At 50.5% G+C, this 18,856-nt stretch overlaps 1 protein-coding gene across 6 annotated transcripts in view; it reads right to left on the reverse strand.

The window, feature by feature from the left end:
- The window catches only part of Snph (syntaphilin), a 44,214-nt gene extending 27,898 nt beyond the window's left edge, over positions 1–16,316 (reverse strand). For 5 of the 6 annotated variants that reach the window (XM_052723498.1, XM_052723497.1, XM_052723496.1 and 2 more), the window contains exons 1-2: positions 16,183–16,316; positions 15,875–15,981 (exon numbers count right to left, since the gene is read on the reverse strand). The gene's annotated coding sequence lies outside the window, so the exon portion shown is untranslated. Of the gene's footprint in view, positions 1–15,874 lie in introns of all 6 variants that reach the window. The other variant, XM_052723494.1, reaches the window with a different exon arrangement.
- Positions 16,317–18,856: the final 2,540 nt, after the last annotated feature.

Here is an 18,856-nt window from a genome sequence, read left to right on the forward strand (position 1 = left end):
TGAACGTTCCGCCAAGCTGATTTCTTGAAGGGCAGGTTGCCAGTTGACTCCTCCCACCCATAACATCTGTACCATGGCTAGGTTTTCCATGTGGCAAAGCCACTGGGCCTGACCAAAGCCTTAAAGGGCAAATTCAAGCTCAGACACAAGAGTCACTCAATAAGAATTTGCTCTCTGTTTTCCCTCGTGGTGAGTGTCTTCACACCCATGTGGCAAGCGGGAAAATTATGGCCAAGCTCAAAACTGACCGAGCCCCAAACTGAAAGCAAATCTGCCACCACGGTGTCCCTACCCCCAGTCACAGCACCTCCCGGTGTCTCAGGACTTCGCAAGCACCTGTGTCTGGTGTGTCTTGGCCTCCTATGCCACAGTCCAAAGTATCAAGGCACAGGTTTGGGAGAGGCCCGGCACACAAGTGAGTGTTTCTGCAGGAGTCAGAAGGGAGCCCTTGAACAGGGTTCTGAAGAACGTATAGGAGCTGCTTGTGGAGGGGCTCTCCCAGTTTAAGTGTGGGACAGTTGGGAGGTGTGTGTGTGTGTGTGTGTGTGTGTGTGTGTGTGTGTGTGTGTGTGTGTGTGTGTCAGCAGTTAATGTTCCTCCCACAGGAAGAACAGAGGGGCTTTAGAGAGCTAGGCGGGGCCAGGAGGTGCGGGTGTGCTAGCAGAATTAACGTCAAGTCGGGGTTAATGCTGTCGGTCAGGTTTAAATCATGACAGGTGACCAGAGATGAGGAGGAGGGGGGACTCCAGTGGAGCAGGCAAGAGACGGTAAGGTATTTAAGATGGCCGTGGAACGCTGAAACAAGATGAAAGGGCAGGGGCGAGAAGCCGAAGTGACTTCAAGAGGAACTCAGGAGGTCAGTTCTTCAGAGCCCAGGAGCTATGGCCCAGGAGGGACAAGGGGAAGAGAGGGGCTGTGAGGACACCAGGCCTCTGGGAGGCCATGGACACTAATCACCACCTCCCAGTGTTCAGACCTCCTTCTCCCTTTCTTTTTTGTTGTTGCAGAACCCCAATTTTGTTCAAAGATGGCAGTGTCTCCAGCTCAAAGCATCTCTACAAACACCCCCAACTCTGTATGCAAGACACAGTGGCAGCTCCCATCTGTGAACTATGTGCCCAACATTTGGGGCTTGAGAACCTGGCCAGCTGTTCATCTGCAAAGGGGGAGCAAGAAGGGCCATGCTTTCAAAGGCAGGGAGTCTTCCGCAGTACCTGGAGCAGGGCTGCCTTCAGAATCAAGAGTTAGCAGATCAAACATCTGCTGAGGGGTGCTAAGCAGTCTACAGATGACCTGGGCATCCTGAGATCCCCAAAGAGTACTCTGGGCACCAGGAAGGGGCCTCTTGGAATTTCCTCTGTTCTCCTGGGCACCTACCTCAGCCTATGGACACACATCTTTTGACCTCTTCATACATTGGTATCTCCATCTATAAAGTGAAGGTTACACTTCTTGCCTCTCAGAGCTGTTGTGACATCCCAACCTCATACCCAAGCCCTCTTCCCAACCACCTTGACTGAGTTCACGTGGAGTCACAGCTTTGCCCATGCAGTGCCCCCTAAAAGGCTCTCGGGAGCCTGTCAGTTCTGTTAGTCTGCCAAAGTCATTCAGGCAGGGAAGCCTGTGGGTGGCTCCAAAGGGGGTCAACTTCACAGCTCCCACCTGTGGCCCTGCTATATATGCTCCTCAGAGGACAGCCCTACCTGGAGCTGGCTTCTGAGCCTAGACAATGCCACAGAGCTGTGAAAGAGCGTTTGCAAAAGGATGCTGCTGCTATTGTTCAAGAGAGCCAGAACACAGCGAAGGAGGCTATCAAACAACGTTCTGTCCCACCCAGGCCAGGGCCAAGCTCCACAGACCTTTCTGAATGAGCACAGGGCCCTCCTCTGCTTCCCACCCAGAGGCCTTGGGATGGCAATGGTGCAGACATGCACTCCTCATCCTTGGGTGGAGATGGACAGCTGCAGAGTCAGTCCCCACCTCTCATCCACAGCAAGGCTCTGCTGTCCCCATCTTACAGATAAAGGAGGCAGAAAAGTCCCTTGACTTGCCTACAGTCATCAGAGGCAGCTCTGGCCCTCTTCCCTGAAAAGTCAGTCATGAATGGGCTCTGACTAAGCTTCCACGGGGTTCCTGTTTGCACAAGGAGGCTCTAAGGACCTGTGCTCTGTAGATACGTCTGGATGCTGATCTGTGCTGACTACCAGGGTGTTCAATTTGCATCCCTGAGCTGCAGCAGGCCCAAGATAGATATGACTGTGGCCCAACACACAATGGTGTATATGCTCCAAGTATTATGAGGTTTGGGAGAAATTGTTTTTGGTAAATGGATTGTGTGGTTCTTGAGTGTGAACTTCGCAGAACTGAAGACAGAAAGGACCGCAATGTGCTGAAATGTCAAAAGATTGTGCACACCTGTGAAAAGGCAATGGAGAGAACTAGATCCAGAAGCCAGAGTCCTCAGTGGCCCAGCCTCCCTCCACCTCCATACATGTACACTGAGTGTCACCCAGCCCCCCTCCACCTCCACACATGTACACTGAGTGCAGCCCAGCCCCCTCCACCTCCATACATATACACTGAGTGCAGCCCAGCCCTCTCCACCTCCATACACATACACTGAATGCAGCCCTCCACCTCCACCTCCATACATATACACTGAATGCAGCCCTCCACCTCCACCTCCATACATATACACTGAGTGCAGCCCAGCCCTCTCCACCTCCATACATGAACACTGAGTGCAGCCCTCCACCTCCACACATGTACACTGAGTGCAGCCCTCCACCTCCATACATGTACACTGAGTGCAGCTCAGGCTTCCTCCACCTCCATACATGTACACTGAGTGCAGCCCTCCACCTTCACCTCTATACATGTACACTGAGTGCAGCAGAGCCCCCCTCCATCTCCATACATATACACTGAGTGCCGCCCAGGCTTCCTCCACCTCCATACATATACACTGAGTGCAGCCCAGCCTCCCTCCACCTCCATACATGTACACTGAGTGCCACCCAGCCTTCCTCCACCTCCATACATGTACACTGAGTGCAGCCCAGGCTTCCTCCACCTCCATACATGTAAACTGAGTGCAGCCCAGCCTTCCTCCACCTCCATACATGTACACTGAGTGCAGCCCTCCACCTCCATACATGTACACTGAGTGTCACCCAGCCCCCTCCACCTCCATACATGTACACTGAGTGTCACCCAGCCCCCCTCCACCTCCATACATGTACACTGAGTGCAGCCCAGCCCCCTCCACCTCCATACACATACACTGAGTGCAGCCCTCCACCTCCATACATGTACACTGAGTGTCACCCAGCCCCCTCCACCTCCATACATGTACACTGAGTGCAGCCCAGCCCCCTCCACCTCCATACACATACACTGAGTGCAGCCCTCCACCTCCATACATGTACACTGAGTGCAGCCCAGCCTTCCTCCATCTCCATACATGTACACTGAGTGCAGCCCAGCCTTCCTCCATCTCCATACATGTACACTGAGTACAGCCCAGCCTTCCTCCATCTCCATACATGTACACTGAGTATGAGACTCTCATAGCCCCTGGAGGGTAAGCCACAGACTAAAACACAATATTTACAAAATGTACATATTTGACAAAGAACATGAATCCAAAATGAGTAATAAACTATAACAACTCAGCTGTTGCCCCCTTTTATGGGCAAAATATCTGAATAGACACCTCACCAAGAATGATACATGGGCTGCAATTAAGTACAGGAGATGTTCCCGCCATTGGTCATTTGGAAAGGCAAGTGGAGGCCACAGAGAGGCATCCTCACACATCAACTAAAACAGTTAAAGTGTATGAGAGGACATGGAGGAGCCAGAATTCTTGTGAACTGATATGGGACTGTGAACTGGGAGTGTCTTCGTTAAATACATGCTTATCAAATGATATGTCCATTTTAGTTACAGAAATTAACCAAGAAAATAGTGTGTGTTCATCAAAAGATCTGCATAAAAATGTTCACAACAACCTTGTTTGTAGCAGCAAAAACAAACAAACAAACAAACAAACCATGACCAAAAAGGTATGAGTGGATAAACCAATCATGGTTGATCTTTTACTCATACAATGGACTGCTACTCAGTAATAACATGGAATGAGCTATTTTTTTCTTTTTCAGTGTGTGTGTCTGTGTCCATTCCTGCATGTATGCCTGTGTTTACATATGTGTTTGTGGATGTACTCACCTGTGGGTGTACATGTAGACACTAAAGGTCAACGCTGGATGTCTTCCTCCATCACTTGTCTACCTTAGTTTATGAGACAGGGTCTCTAGTTGAACCTGATTGTTTTGCCAAGGCTTGCTGCCCAGTGACTCCACCTGCCTCTGCCTGTGAGTACTGGAGTCACAGATGTGCACACTCCACCTGCCTCTGCCTGCGAGTGCTGGAGTCACAGATGTGCACACTCCACCTCCCTCTGCCTGCCAATGCTGGAGCCACAGATGTGCACACTCCACCTGCCTCTGCTTGCCAGTCAATGCTGGAGCCACAGACGTGCACACTCCACCTGCCAGTGCTGGAGCTACAGATGTGCACACTCCACCTGCCTCTGCCTGCGAGTACTGGAGTCACAGATGTGCACACTCCACCTGCCTCTGCCTGCCAATGCTGGAGCCACGATGTGCACACTCCACCTGCCAGTGCTGGAGCCACGATGTGCACACTCCACCTGGCTTTTCCATGGGTTCTAGGGATCTCACCTCAGAGTCTCATGATCTCTCAGTAGGCACTTTGCCCACTGATCCATCTCCCCAATGCCCCAAAGGTATCATCTATTCATATATACAACAAGACTCAAAATAAGTATTTTGAATGAACAAATGCAGGCCCTACAGAATATACCCTGTAGGATCACATTTATAGAAACTTCTGGAAACACCAGTGATGGGAAGCAGGTAGGTTGATGCACAGGCATGAGGGGATGGGAATAGAGAGCAATGGGTCACAAGAGGCAAGGGGAAATTTCTAGGGAGGCAGGTGATCATTGCCTTAATTACGAGGGTGATTTGCCAAAATGACCTAACTGTGTACTTCAGATATGTGCAGCTCACTGTTTGCTGACTTTACTTCACTCAAGCTAGAAGGAGGAGAGGGGAGAGGGTGGGAGAAATGGAAGGAGGAGGAATAGTGTCAGTCAGCAAGAGACTTAGGGAGCACACACAACACACACATACACTCACTGAGGATGAAGCTGCCACATGGCTTCTGGGGTAGCCTGAAAACCCTGCTGGCCAAATATTTCATCTGATAGAGATGCTAAGGCTGCTTGTCATTTCCTCAGAGTACTTCCTGTGTGCCACACTCACGCCAGGCTGAGTATTTCCTGAGGATACTCTTGCCCCAGGAAATCCATCCAAGCAGCCATGATGCATGCTTCCCAAACCTAACAGAAACAGACACAGGCTCCAACCACCCCATCTGGGTTTCCTTCCTGGACTCCATTGAAGCTCTTCATGGTTGGGATTTTATAACCTTGCTACCTCTTGGAAGAGAACCTTCAATTAGCTCATGACTGTAACAGAATTCTGCCTTTTATCATTGTTAAACAGACATCCAGGCTGAACTCCAAATGACTTCTAATAACCAACTAATGGGAATCAAGTCTTCACACAGTCACAGAAGTTCAGAGCAGGAAGGGACTTGAGGGCCCCAGAGCCCACCATCCAGAGTGATTGTTTCTGAATAAACGCTTCTCTGAGTGACCTTTTCTCTTTGTTCTGCAGGCACCTGACCTATTTAAACCCCTGTGGTGAGGAGCAAGCTCACTGTCAACTGAAGAGACCTGAGGAGACAAGAGTCAAAATTCCTGGAATTTTCTGTGCATCTATTATGGGATGAACCCATTTGTGTGGAGCACAAATGGAGTTCCCAACAGAGTTTAATTTCACTTCAATGTTGCTCATCTGAGGCTAAATTCAATTACATTGACCAGTTACCCATGAGGTAACAAGGCCAGACAAATGTAGTGCCTTGTTCACAGTAGAGGTTAAAGGGTTGACCAGGAGACTATTGGTGCTTTCCATAGCTGACCATTCGGAGAGTGAGACAAAAGGCCTCAACGTGAGCCCTCTTCTCAATGTGACAGCTCATCTTTGGGACCCTTATAATACTCACCTCCTCTAAGTCCTAAGTGACCCACAGGCCAGTATCCCCTCAGTTTTGGAGCTCTACAAAGGGACACCTTTTCCTTGGGGGTAGCAAGGGGCCATCCCACTGCTGACCACACAGAACCTAGCATGACTGTAAAGGGCCTGGGTTCTAAGTGGGCCTTGGAGGAGGATTCCTAGAAGGCAGCATTTGAGCTGGGCCCTGAACACAAGCACACATCAGCAGGAAGAGGGTTACATACAGAGGCAGCAGGTGGGTGAAATAATAGAGGTAGGAGGCAGCAGAGAGGGGAGACTGCTGATCTGGAATAGATCAAGTCCAGGGCCACTTGGGGGCTTTCCTGGGGTCACACACCATCAAGAGTCCTTTCTTAGCTTGCCCTGGTCATGCTCCTACTTTGAAGAGCCCGGGTGAGAGCTGAGGAGTGAGGAATGGATATGTACAAGTCTCCTCCAAGAACAGAATGAGGCAGAGAACAAGCAAAAGAAAAAGAGGTAGACCGGGCTAGACTCAGATGTTTGGAGATGTAGCCTCCATGTGGTAGTGTGGGACCCTGGACCAGTTGCTTAAATTCCCTATAACTCAGCATCCCTTTGGAGAATCATGCTGTCCCTAGTGGGATCTCAGGAGGGGGCTGTAAGGTCCCACATACCTGGGCCTGCATGGGTAATAGTGTTCTTTGTCCCCTGGGGCTTTGAGAAGGGGAGGGAGGTTAAGGCCAGGGGAGGAAGGTGACCGGGGGCAGCTCTGGGGGCTACCTGATGCATACTGGACCCTTTTCACATGGGCTCTCAGGAGAGTGTCCCATCTGCTCTCTGGAAGGAACAATTGGTCCTTCTCTGGTAGATGAGAACGTGGCCAAGGGTGGGGTCACAGGATGTGTCAAGTCCCAGGTTAACAAACAGCAGACCGGGAAGCGAGCCAGACCTGACTCTGAGGAGCCAGGGCCACTTCAGAGAACGGATCCAAGGCTCCTCCCCACAGGCTCAGGACCCCATAGGTGAGGGAGGTGGCCTCTGTCACAAGTCTGTGCCTCACTGCAGAGATGATGTTCAGCGGACCTCTCTCGCACTTAGCTCAGTGTCTAAAGTCTGTCACTTCTGAAAGGGAAGGTGGTGTGTGTGTGTGTGTGTGTGTGTGTGTGTGTGTGTGTGTGTGTGTGTGTGTGTGTATGAGAGAGAGAGAGAGAGAGAGAGAGAGAGAGAGAGAGAGAGAGAGAGAGAGAGAGAACACAGTACAAGGAAGAGAGGGATGTGTGGGGATGGGAGAAATGGCACCAAACTGGTTTTCCTGCGAGACTTTGGGGCAGACCTAGGATTTCCAGTGCCCCCATTGCCAGAGGGACGGGGATGTCCCCTTTGCATCAAGCTGGGGATCGTTGCTTTTTCCTCTTCTTCCCTTCAGCCCTTACTCTGCCAGAATTTGGGTCCTCCTCCTCCAATAAGCCTTCCTGGAAATACCAGCTTACGGTTGTCCTTTGGAAATGTGAGTGGTGCTGACTGCTTGCATCACTGTGCCCTGTCCTGGAATTCCAGACCCTCTGTACCACAGGACGAGTCACACACAGCTGCCACTCAATGCCATGCCACCTCTGGAGCTCCTCTAGGACATCCTGGCCTTTGTGGGCAGCCCTAATGCCTGAACCTAGCTCTAAAGATACCTTATCTTTCTTTTTCTGTAGATTTTTTTTTTATTTTTAGTAATGGGGGGCTCTGTGCAGATGCTCACAGAGATCAGGGGTGTTGGACCCCCCAGAGACAGAGGCAGTTGTGAGCCTCCAGATGTGGGTGCTGGGAATCAAACGTGGGTCCTCTCAAAGAGAAGCACCTGCTTCTAACGGTCAAGCCTTTTCCTCAGCCTCAAATGCACCATTGGGGGATGGTTATTGCTAGATGGTTATTATTGAGAACATGCTCTGGTCTGTGCTAGAATTTGCCTCCCTTGATGGCCCTTAGCAAGTGTTGGGCCAGGGTTTGCCTTGTCTGGTGTGCAGGCTGCCTCCTGTGACTGGGTTTTGAATACCTGCAGAGGATCCCCTTTGCCCTTCCCTACAGGGTGCTATTCTGTCTCTACAGTGTAGGAAGCCAGGAGGTCAGAGTCCTGACCCTGCCACTATGGGTATAAAACCTTGGGCCAGCTCTTCTCTCTAGGAGTCCCAGTTTCCTAAACTATGACAACGTGCTTACCCATGAAGTTGTAGTGCTGGCCCATGGGGTCATCAAAGGAATCATTATCTGGAGGCAGTTTAGAGGGAGAACACAGCCTCCATGCCAAAACAGCGTGGGGTCTGTTACATGACAGGTACGTAATCCTGAGCAAACTGCTTCTGTTCCTGGTCTCAGTGCTTCCCACTATAAAGTGTGGATAACCGACGATAAGGGGCCGCAAGTGGTGTTTTTTGGGAGGCAGGTACTGAACACTGGGTCCAGATATGGTCTACTAAACACAAAAGCACCTCTGACCCATGCCCCTGAGCCCTTGGATAGCTTGGCTGCTTCCTTTTCTTCCAGCCAGTCTTTGCCTTTCTTCTGGGTCTGCCAGATCTCCCAGGCCAACTGTAACATGGCTACTTCACTGAGTGGCAGACATGGTACTGAATGCCATGTGCTCTCTAAAACTTGCATTCTGGTGGCAGAGCCCATTGGTGGCTGTTGGTAGCACTTCTGTGTACCAGGCTGTGTATATCATCTGTCCACTCATCTTTAGCCAGGCTAGAAGGCTCCCCGAGGGCAGGGAGCACACCTTGGACCTGAGACAGACACTCAGCAGAACAGATGTAAATGAATAGATGTATCTTTGCCTCTCCTGACATGTCCGGAACAGAGCCTTATCACATTAAGTTGCTTGATGAATATTTGATTAACTGGGGCCACAAGACTGTAAACTGACATCAGGGGTTTCGTCTGAATCTTGGAAGGCCTTGAATCCATGTTTGTGGGGTTCCTTCTGCTAATTATAAGTTCCTCAGAGGCCCTTCTTTTAGAACACTCCAGGCTTCCTCTGCAGCCAGAGCCCACTTTGCCCAGGTGGCCAGCTGACAGAGCAGCATGCAGACTGCCTACCTGCTGGCCGGTCATATCCTACTGAAGCAGAGGACAGCGTACATATTCCACTTCCAAAGACAGAAACTACTGCACCAGGGGCCTTTCCTCAACTCCAAAATCGGCACAAGACACCCCAAGGCCAAGTGCTCAGCACAAAGGAGATTTATTTGCCCCAGAGGGACAGAGGGGCAGGAGGAAGGGACAAAGACAGGAGGGGGGAGAAAGGGAAGGGAACAAGGGACAGGGGGAAGGGATAGAGAGGAGACAGACATGGCCCACAGGCAAATGAGTTTATAAAGGGAAAAGGGGAACCTCGTGTTATGATGAGTTGGTTTGTTTTGATTGGGTATGTTAATTAGGTGAGCCAAAGGGGGTTTTGATTGCTAGACTTCAATACTTTGATAGCTGGACCTTGGTAGTCAGTCTCAGGAGGAGGAAGTGGCCAAATAAGGAACTAGACCTTGGTAGCTAGGTAGCTTTAGGAATGTAATCTGATGGTTTTTTAGCAAGGGAGAGGGGATCGGGGAAGGGCAAGGCCGCCAGAGCCATGTTTACCATGCTCGGGCCTGCCAGAGCCCCTTCAAAAGTGGTTGTATCAGGCTTCACAGGCCACTCAATAAGACCCTCTACTAAGACTGCCCACCAAGCTTTTGGAGCTTCTATGGTTGGACGCCTGTCTAGGGCTGGTTTCGAATGGGTACAGGGGTACTACAGGCTTCAGTCCTCAGGCAGTCCAGATAGTGCTGCTGAAAGTGAAGGGCATAACTGGGGCTTTGGAAATCAGGGGGTCAGAACCAAAGCAAGGCAAAGTCCCAGCCGTGCAGAATGGGCCTACCCTGGCCTGTGCCTGCCAGACCGTTTTCACTCTCTGAAGACAAGCCGGCAACTGCTGAGCACTGTGGGCCTCACATTGAAAATCTCCATCAGAGGCCGTCAATGACCTAACACAGACATAGTTCATTATGTGCGTTGGGAATATTGCGTCACGGGTTCCATTTTTAAAGCTGAGCACCGTCACAGCGGTTATTCAGGCTTCGGCCTCACAGACCAGCAGATCTAAGAAGACCGGGCTGGTGTTCTCACAGTCCAGAGTGGCAGGACAGGAGAGCAACTGCCTCTTTCCAGAGAGCACGTGGAGCTGCTACAGCCCAGCCAGTCTGCTGTGCCTTTGCAGAGAACTGGAAGGGAGGCCCCTTGCTTTTGGCTTCTATTTTGGTGAATGAACCTCCTAATGATTTCATCAAACAGAGCACATTATTGCCATTTCACAGAACAAGGAAACAAACCTGGGGGATGCGGGGGTGGGATGTGGGGAGAGATTAAAATTCAAGCAGCCTGACTCCAGCCAACAACACAAGGACACTTGTCTGGGGGGCACACTAAGCCGAATATGGACAGTGAGTTAGGGCTTTTAAATGTGTTGTTATGGGGGCTAGAGAGATGGCTCAGTGGTTAAGAACATTGACTGATTTTGCAAAGGACCCAGGTTTGATTCCCTGAACCCACATCGTGGCTCACAACTATCTGTAACTCCAGTTTCAGGGGATCTAATGTTCTCTCCTGGCTTCTGTGGACATTAGGCATTCACATGATACACACACACACAGGCAGGCAAAACACCCATGCTAAAAATAAAATAATTATAAAATGTATCATCATCATCATCATCATCATCATCATCTCATCATCATCATCTGTGGTGCTGAGGAAGGACTCCAGGGATTTGGGCATGGTGGGCAAATGCTCCATCTCTGAGCTATGCCCCCAGCCTACAGTGAGTTTTTCAGAAAGCAAATATACTCAGTTTGCAGGGTATCTTTCTTTCATACTGGTATGGGGCCTGGAGGTAGTCAGCGGCTCTTTCTTATGATTATCATAATAAACAGAATGCTGAGTATCACCTGCAATGTCCTTATCTGGCAAAATATAAAGCTGCCCAAGCTATGCTAGACTCCCCAAAATACAGATCTCTGTAAACTCAAGTCCTTGCTACATAGCCAGCCTGACCCCATATGACAGCAGGTTCCTGCTGCTCCTCCTGATTCAAACCTGAATCCACAGGAATCCATCTATTGATATCTGTAGCATTCTATCTTTCAAGAGGTGGCTTTGAATGGAGCCATTCCCAAACATTATCCCTCTAGCAAATCCACAGAGCGTTTGTTCCTGCCTCTTGTTACGTTATCTGAATCTTCCTCAAGTTACAGGCATCTGCTTCCCATCCACATACACCCCCCCTCAAAAGTGGACACAGAAGAAAACAGCTGTGAAGTCCTTAGCCCATCGTAGCTGGAAGGACCCTCATCCATTGCCACCTCTAACTCTTACTCTGCAGGTGTGAAGAGGCCTGACCTCAGGCCCCCAAGCGAGTGGACAGCAGGGTGTAGGGAGGGCCCCAGTCTCAGACTTCTTACATGCCTCTTTCCACTGTAGCCCTGCACTAGCCCTCTCCATTGCCTCCCAGATACTCCTTGAGGGTTGGCTCACCACCTCAATTCAGAGGACAGTGCTGGGCATGTGACAAACACTTCATAAATATCCATCCATTAAGAGATGTGGAGCAGCCTGGAACACAGACTTCCCTCTGCAAGGGCTCTTGGCTCAGTGTTATCGGCACTGAGCACCAGCTGCCCACCCCTAGGGCCTGGGTGGCCTAGACACAGAAAGAGCCCATATGACTCAGAAATGCAGTTCCTATTGGATGGTTCTGTCCCTGCCCCTTTGAGAAACCTTGAGCAATGACTCCGCTTCTCAGGGTGATTGGTTCTTCTTCATGGTTGAGATGTTGAGGAAAAGCGTCTGAAATTCCCAGGTAGTCGCGGCACCAGACAGACTTTGTAACAACATAGAAAAGTCACACTTTTGCCATGCATGGTGGCACACACCTATAACCCCAGTACTTGGGAGGCAGAAGATCATGAGTTCAAGGTCAGCTTGAGACCCTGTCTCAAAAAACAAAAACAAACTTGGCAGATCCTGTTTCTAGAAAGCTTCTAAGGACAGGAAAGGGTCTGATCCACCTGAGACAACTGTATAAGTCAACTGAGCAGTATCACAGAGTGTCATAGGTGGTCCCTCAGACTCTGCTGCTTCCTTCTAAGTTGCTGGAGAGAAGAACTCACAGGCCTCTCACACTGGAGCTGGGAAGAATCTTAGTATCATTATTCCCAAATTTAGCACAGGGTCTTCTTGACTCACTGGGCGGGAAGGACCATCCCCTGCTCTTTCTCTGCCCCCCATCCAGTTATGGTATGTGTCAGTTTGCCTTCTAGACATCTTTTCATACCTGCACTGGGCTTCTTGAAACTCAGGATTGGCTCCTGCTCTTTCCCATACCCATGCAGTTGGCCCAGAGCCTAGCTAATGAATGATAACAAACACTGAGCACTGTTCAAAAGGACTGGGAATCCCTCCACCCTGTGCTGGAATAGGGTCACCTTTAGACTTTTAGAACCAGCCAGTGCATTCAGTCTGTTGGAGCAGTGGGGACGCTGACTCTCTGAGGGAGACTGGCTTACCCAAGGTGACCCAAACTAAATCACCTCCTTAACTCCTGAGCCAATGTGTTCCCAGCTCCATACTCTCCAGGTTCTGTAGTATGTTAGTTGTCCAGCTCTGGAAGAACACTCCCAGCCTGTCTGCTGGGCTTCCTCACTGTGAAATGGGTAAAATGATGTATGGAGTCTATATTTTAGGATGGTCTGAAGAGTACGTCATTGAAACCACGTTAAAATAGCACATAGGGAGCACTCAGGAAGCACATTTGTCATGGCTGTCATTCAGACCTAGGCATTCTCCTTGAGAAAGGGGAACCCTCCATCCATCAGCTAAGCAGAGCTCTGCAGCCCTGACTCACACACTTCAGTTCAGCCCAGCACATCCTCTGCAGCAGTCATTCTGGGGAGATGCCTGATCTGCCCTCACGATCCTTCACAGCTTTCCTGACTCTAACTCCACGCCTGTGTGCAAGTGCACACGCACACGCACACACACACACACACACACACATGCGCACGCACACACACACGCGGGCGCGCACACACACGCACACATACACACACACACACGCACACGCACACACTCACACACGCGCCAGGTATATGTGGGAGGCAGCAGGATATGTGAAAGGGGCGGGGCTTCTGGACCAGAGAGACCACCACTTCCTCCTGGGAATCCCTAGGCACATCCCTAATCTCTCTAAGCCTCAGCCTCCTCCCTTCCTAAAAGACACAATGGTTATAAGGGCCACCTGCCATGCTCTGGCATTCCATAAATGATATTAGGAATAATAAATAACCATCCATTTTTGTTTTTAAAAGTCTTCTTAATAAAATTTCAGAACCAGGAGGAGCTCGAGGGGTCCTCTAGTCCAGTCTCCTCAATATACAGATGGAGATGAACACACACTAAAGAATTAGGCCCCAGGTCAGACATTGAGGTGGCAGTTGAATGGCTTCTGGGACCCGGGTCTTCTGACCTTCAACTGCTTGCTTTCTTGGCTTGGTTAGCTCTCCTGTGCAGCCCTCCCTTCCTCACCCAGTCCCCTTCAGAGCCATGGCTCACTAGCCAGTGCCAACTGGACCCTGATTGCCAGCCTCAAGTCCCCAGGCACACCTGCCCCCTTTGTCCCTAACGAGGAGCCTGGAAGTACAGATAAAATGTCTGGTAGCCACAGCTGATGACAATAATGAACATTAAGATTCCCAATATAATGGCAACCAACACGTGTGCAGCACCTGACCTTTGAAAGTCAACTCACTTTTCTCCCAATAGTTGGTTTGAAAGCATCATCCTCTCAAATGTATTTAACTCAACACTTATTAAGCACCTACTTTATGCCTTGTCACGGGCCAGAGGCTGGAGACAGAGAAGCAAAGCCTGGGCCTCTGCCAGGAGGAGCTCATGGTCTAGCAGGGATTTAGGGCAGAAGCAGGTGGGTGGGGGTGCATCACACTTTCTTTTGACCTAACTGGTGCTGCAGCAAAGGCTCCGCCCCACCCTGTTGGGAACCTCCTTTATGCTGCTGTCAAAAGGCACAAGGTATGCGGAATAAACTAAAACCAGACCGGAGGGATGGTCGGCTGGAAATGACAGTGAGAAGGAGCTAGGGAACAGGAAATGTGGGCACCTGGAACTTGACCCTTGCTCCAGTCTCAGAACAGATTCCAGGGAAGGCAAGGACTGGTGTGAGATCTGCAAGCCTGGCTCCCGCTCTCTGCCCACACTCAAGACTCAGGTGCTTCTGTTTCCTGAGGGATGCCGCCCAAGGATGCCAGGGTCTTCCACGCCCATGGCTGGGTTATACATGCCTGCAGGCAGCCATCCTTTGCTAGAACTGTTGCAGCTCTTGTGTTGGAGATGTGTGCCTCTCCTGGTTACTACCCCTACCTCCTCCGGCCACCGCCGCAGGGACACCTTCTACAGGGGTGTGGAAGAGTCTGGTAGGGCAGAGGAGAACTACTCTCCCCTAATTTACCTCCAAATTCTGAATCCTTGAGAACCTACTGTGTGTGTCAGTCAAGCCAATACTGTCTCAAGAACTTCCACATCACTCTCATCTTAGGACAACCCTCTGAGGCAGGTACCCTGCTCCCCAGGTTTACAAATGAGGGACTTCAGGCTTGGGGAAGATAGTAACTTGTCAGTGCAGGGATGTCACCACAGAATCGACTGATGCCTTCATGCTGTAAGGCCCACAAGGTCAACATTTCACTTGAGAAGTCCAGAGTTGAAAGACTAACCAAGGGGACCCCAATTATTTCAAGGACCTAAATTTAAATTGTTCTAATAGACGAGTCTCCAGAGTTATCGAAGCCATGCTCAAGTAATGTACTGAAATTGTACAAAGCATCTAGCCTAGCTCCCGCACTGAACAGACAAGCAGACACCCACACCCAAAATACAGTAAGATGGCTACTTGGGACCAACCAAGGCCCAGAACCTCAGGCTCTGGCACTTCCTTATACCCCTCCACTGGCAGAGACCAGCATTTTCTGGGAAACTCCTGCAGCCCAGCTCGGCCTCCATCCCCTGATGGGCAGAAAAGGGCAAGGAAACCGGCAGCATGTGACCAGCCCTCCCACCCCTGCAGAGTTGAGGCAGGGAATGTGGGACTTTTCGGGCTGGCAGGTGTTGCAAGCCGTCTGGCTCCCTGCTAGGGAGTGGAAAGAGAGAACAGCATATACCGAGGAAGCTCCAGGGAGACTGAGGCAAATTTCCCACTCTAGGGATCATGGGAAATTCTGCCAGATCTACTGCAGAGCTCTGATGTTTCTCAGCGGGCAAGATAGGAAGGAAGCAGTCATAGACACTTGACCTTGGGGTGGGTGTGCGGTTCCAAACAGAAGCTCACATGTTTGCTTGTGGAATACCAGAAGAAGAAAACAAATAGGAAGGGGCGAAGGGTTAGTTCCCTAAAACCCACCTACTAGATGTCAAGGAAGACCTTTGGGCGTCTTCCCTACTGAAACCAGCATCCTCTAGTTAGTAAATTTCACGCGAGGGAGAGGAGTGCTTAGGAGGATGTAGGGGAATGGAGGGAGGGTAGGCATGAGTCACGACTAATCCCCTCCTCGGCTGATACCCCTACGGGATCGCGCCGCAGCCAGTGGTCTCACGCCGCCCCCGGCGGCCGCGGAGCCGCGCAGGCCCCCTCCCGCTCCGCCGCGGCCTCTCACCTGGGTCCACTCGCCCTCCGCAGTCCCGCCGGCTCGCACGACTCCCGCGCCGCTTGGCGCAGCGCCTCTGCAGTCGCTGCAGCAGCCGCCTGGCGGTGATCAGCAACCTGCGGCGGTGGGGAAGAGAGAGACAGGGGCGGGTGAGCACGGGCGGCCGCAGCCTGCAAGCTCGGAGGACTCGCTGCCCGCCACGGGCTAGGGCAGCTCCTGTGCTGGGCCGGCGCCCCGCACCCCCGCACTTGCACTCCTGGGTGCGGCGGGCGCGGCTGGGCGGTGGGCCTGGAGGTCCCCGGGGTCCTTGTCATCACCTGCGAAGGCTTCCATGGTTTGGGCTGCCCCAGGAGGGCAGCCAGATTGCTCTCCGGAGCCCCAGCTGGAGGTGGCTAGCCGGGTGCTTGCTGGGGCTGGGGCTGCCGGGAGGGAGAGGTGGAGGGCGGGGGAGGAGAGGTGGATGGAGGGGATGAGCCAGTCGGCAGCTCGCCGGCAGCTGCGTAAGCCGCCCGTCTTCACTTTCCTTCTTAAAGAGATAGTTGGTCTCGCTCTGAGAGCCCTGGAGCCGGGGCGATCGCACGCCAGCACAGGGTCCTTTATTGTCCACAACTAGCTGTTGCGCAGAGCTGGAGGATGGGGAGGGGTACAAAGGGTGTCAATCCACTGGCTTGCGATGTGACCCTGGGAATGTCCCTTGACTTTCTGGGCCTCAGTGTCCTCACGCCAGTCTCACACCTTGACACACAGACAAGTGGTAATATTATCTGGACACCTTTCTGAACATTTTGGATCCCCTAAACCAACTTGTGAGTGCCAGAGTGATTTAATGCAAACAGCTCTTGGCTTTCTGAACAAATGATAGTAGGACTCTTAACTACCCGAGGACACTTAAGAAACGCTATCCTTTCCAGTATTAAAAGAGCAAGCTGGAAAGATGGGAAACATAAGTGATAAGCTAAGTGATCGCAACCCAAGGTCCTAGTTGTGGGTTTCTCCCCTGCCTTCTACCTGGCCTCACAGGGGCCCAGGAGACCACGAAGTCCAGGAAACTGGATTTCGACCGTCCGTTTCTAGCCCACCCATTTCTGACTGTGTTAACACGCTGGCCTGGTTTCTTGCCTGCTGCACTAGGTAGAGTGGGAAGGGGCTCCTCTTCTTGAACCAGCCCTGTCTGATCAGCTGTGTCTTTGCTCACAGCCTGCGGGGAATTTTCTCGATCACCTTGCCACCTGCCCTTACCCTACCCAACTCTCTGGTATCCCCTCAAAAGACTCTCACTCATCTTACTCTCAGCAAATTGTGCCTTGCTGGGCCTCCACACCACGTCTTTATTTGCCTTTTCATGGGTTTGGAACACCCTAGACTTCCAGTTTGCTCCTTTGCTTCAAGTCTCTGCTCAGACAGCACTATCTCAGGGGGGCCTTCTGCCATGATTAATCTTCACTGTCAACGTGACTGCATGTACAATCACCTGGGAAATGTGTCTGGCTGTGTTTGTGAGGCTGTTTCCAGAGGGACTTAACTAAGGACAGCTCACTTTGGATGTGGGTTAGGGCCCAGGCTGGATTAAAAGGGAAAAAGAGAAAAACAAAGGGCATTTATCTCTTTGCTTCCTGACTGGGCCATCCATTTTCTGCCATGTCTTCTCTGTCATGATGGACTGTATTTCCACAGCCAAATATATAAGCAGCCACTGTATAAATCACAGCCAAAATCAGTCTTCCTTCCTTAAGCTGTCTTTCTGACAGATGTTTGGTCACAGCATTAAGAAAAGTAATACACCTTCCTGGCTCAACCTACAAAACACTGACTTCTTCCCTCACTCACTTTTTCTTACTATGTGTGTGTGTGTGTGTGTGTGTGTGTGTGTGTGTGTGTGCGCGCGCGCGCGCGCGCGTGGAGGAGGGGGTGTAGACCAGAGGCTTTTTTTAACCACTCTCTACCTTAGTGGAGACAGTCACTCAGTGAACGTGCCTGGAGCTCCCTGATTCAGACTAGTGCTGCCATGTCTGGCTTTTTCATGGGTGCTCAGGACCTCATGCTTGCTGGAAAGCACTCTAGTGACGGAGCCATCTGTCTCCCCAGCATCCCCAACCCCCTGCACTAATGCCTGAGTTTTGCTGTCTTTAAATATCTATAATTGAAAAAGACAGTCTATTGACTACTTGTTTAGATTACCGCCTCCATTAGAATGTACACATCATGAGGGGAAGAACTTTTTCCCCTTGCTGTATCCCTAGTGCCTAGAACAGAATCTAACACATGGTAGGTGGTCAAGAAATATGGACTGAGACCAAGAGCAAAGCTGAACTTGGTGCCTTCGACTCGATATCCAAGCTGAGTTTTCCAACAGAACCTGCAAAGCAACTTTACTGATTTACATTAAGACTCTGTAGTGCCGGCCTCTCGTTCCAAAAGTAGCTTTGTACATAGTCATAATATTTATGAAGAAATCATTATTTTAACTTTCCTATTTCTTATGAAGTCAAATCTTTTTTTCTATAGTTCATATAGTTCATATTCACAGTAAATCTACCAGGGGTTCTCTCTCTCTCCCTCCCTCTCTACAATAAATGCCTATTTGGGGGCATTTGTTACATTTCTCTCTATTAAATATCCAGCTAAATTGAATTGTCCTGTCAAATTGCCATCATTATATATACATTTTAGAAAAACACAAATGAGCAATTGTAGCAAGAACAATACATTCCAGTTGAAAAGGTCATGGAAATGTCTAAAAAATATCTAGTGTTACTCTATAGAGTTAATTGATGACATGTTTTGTCTATCTTAATGACCACCTAAATTAAACAAATGACTTCTTCACACTTAAAAGAACACCATACAATCATTGCATGGTTATGGGAAGAAAATTCTGAGATTGTCATCTACTCCATATCTCCTTTCCTGTTGTTTCCCCCCTCCCACTTGGTACTTAGAAGACTACATTTCCCAGAAGTCTCCACTAGCAATGTCCCCAGAGCAAAAGAA

This window comes from Peromyscus californicus, unplaced genomic scaffold (assembly GCF_007827085.1).
Source record: "Peromyscus californicus insignis strain IS unplaced genomic scaffold, ASM782708v3 Scaffold_7__1_contigs__length_154581171, whole genome shotgun sequence".
Classification (NCBI taxonomy): domain Eukaryota; kingdom Metazoa; phylum Chordata; class Mammalia; order Rodentia; family Cricetidae; genus Peromyscus; species Peromyscus californicus.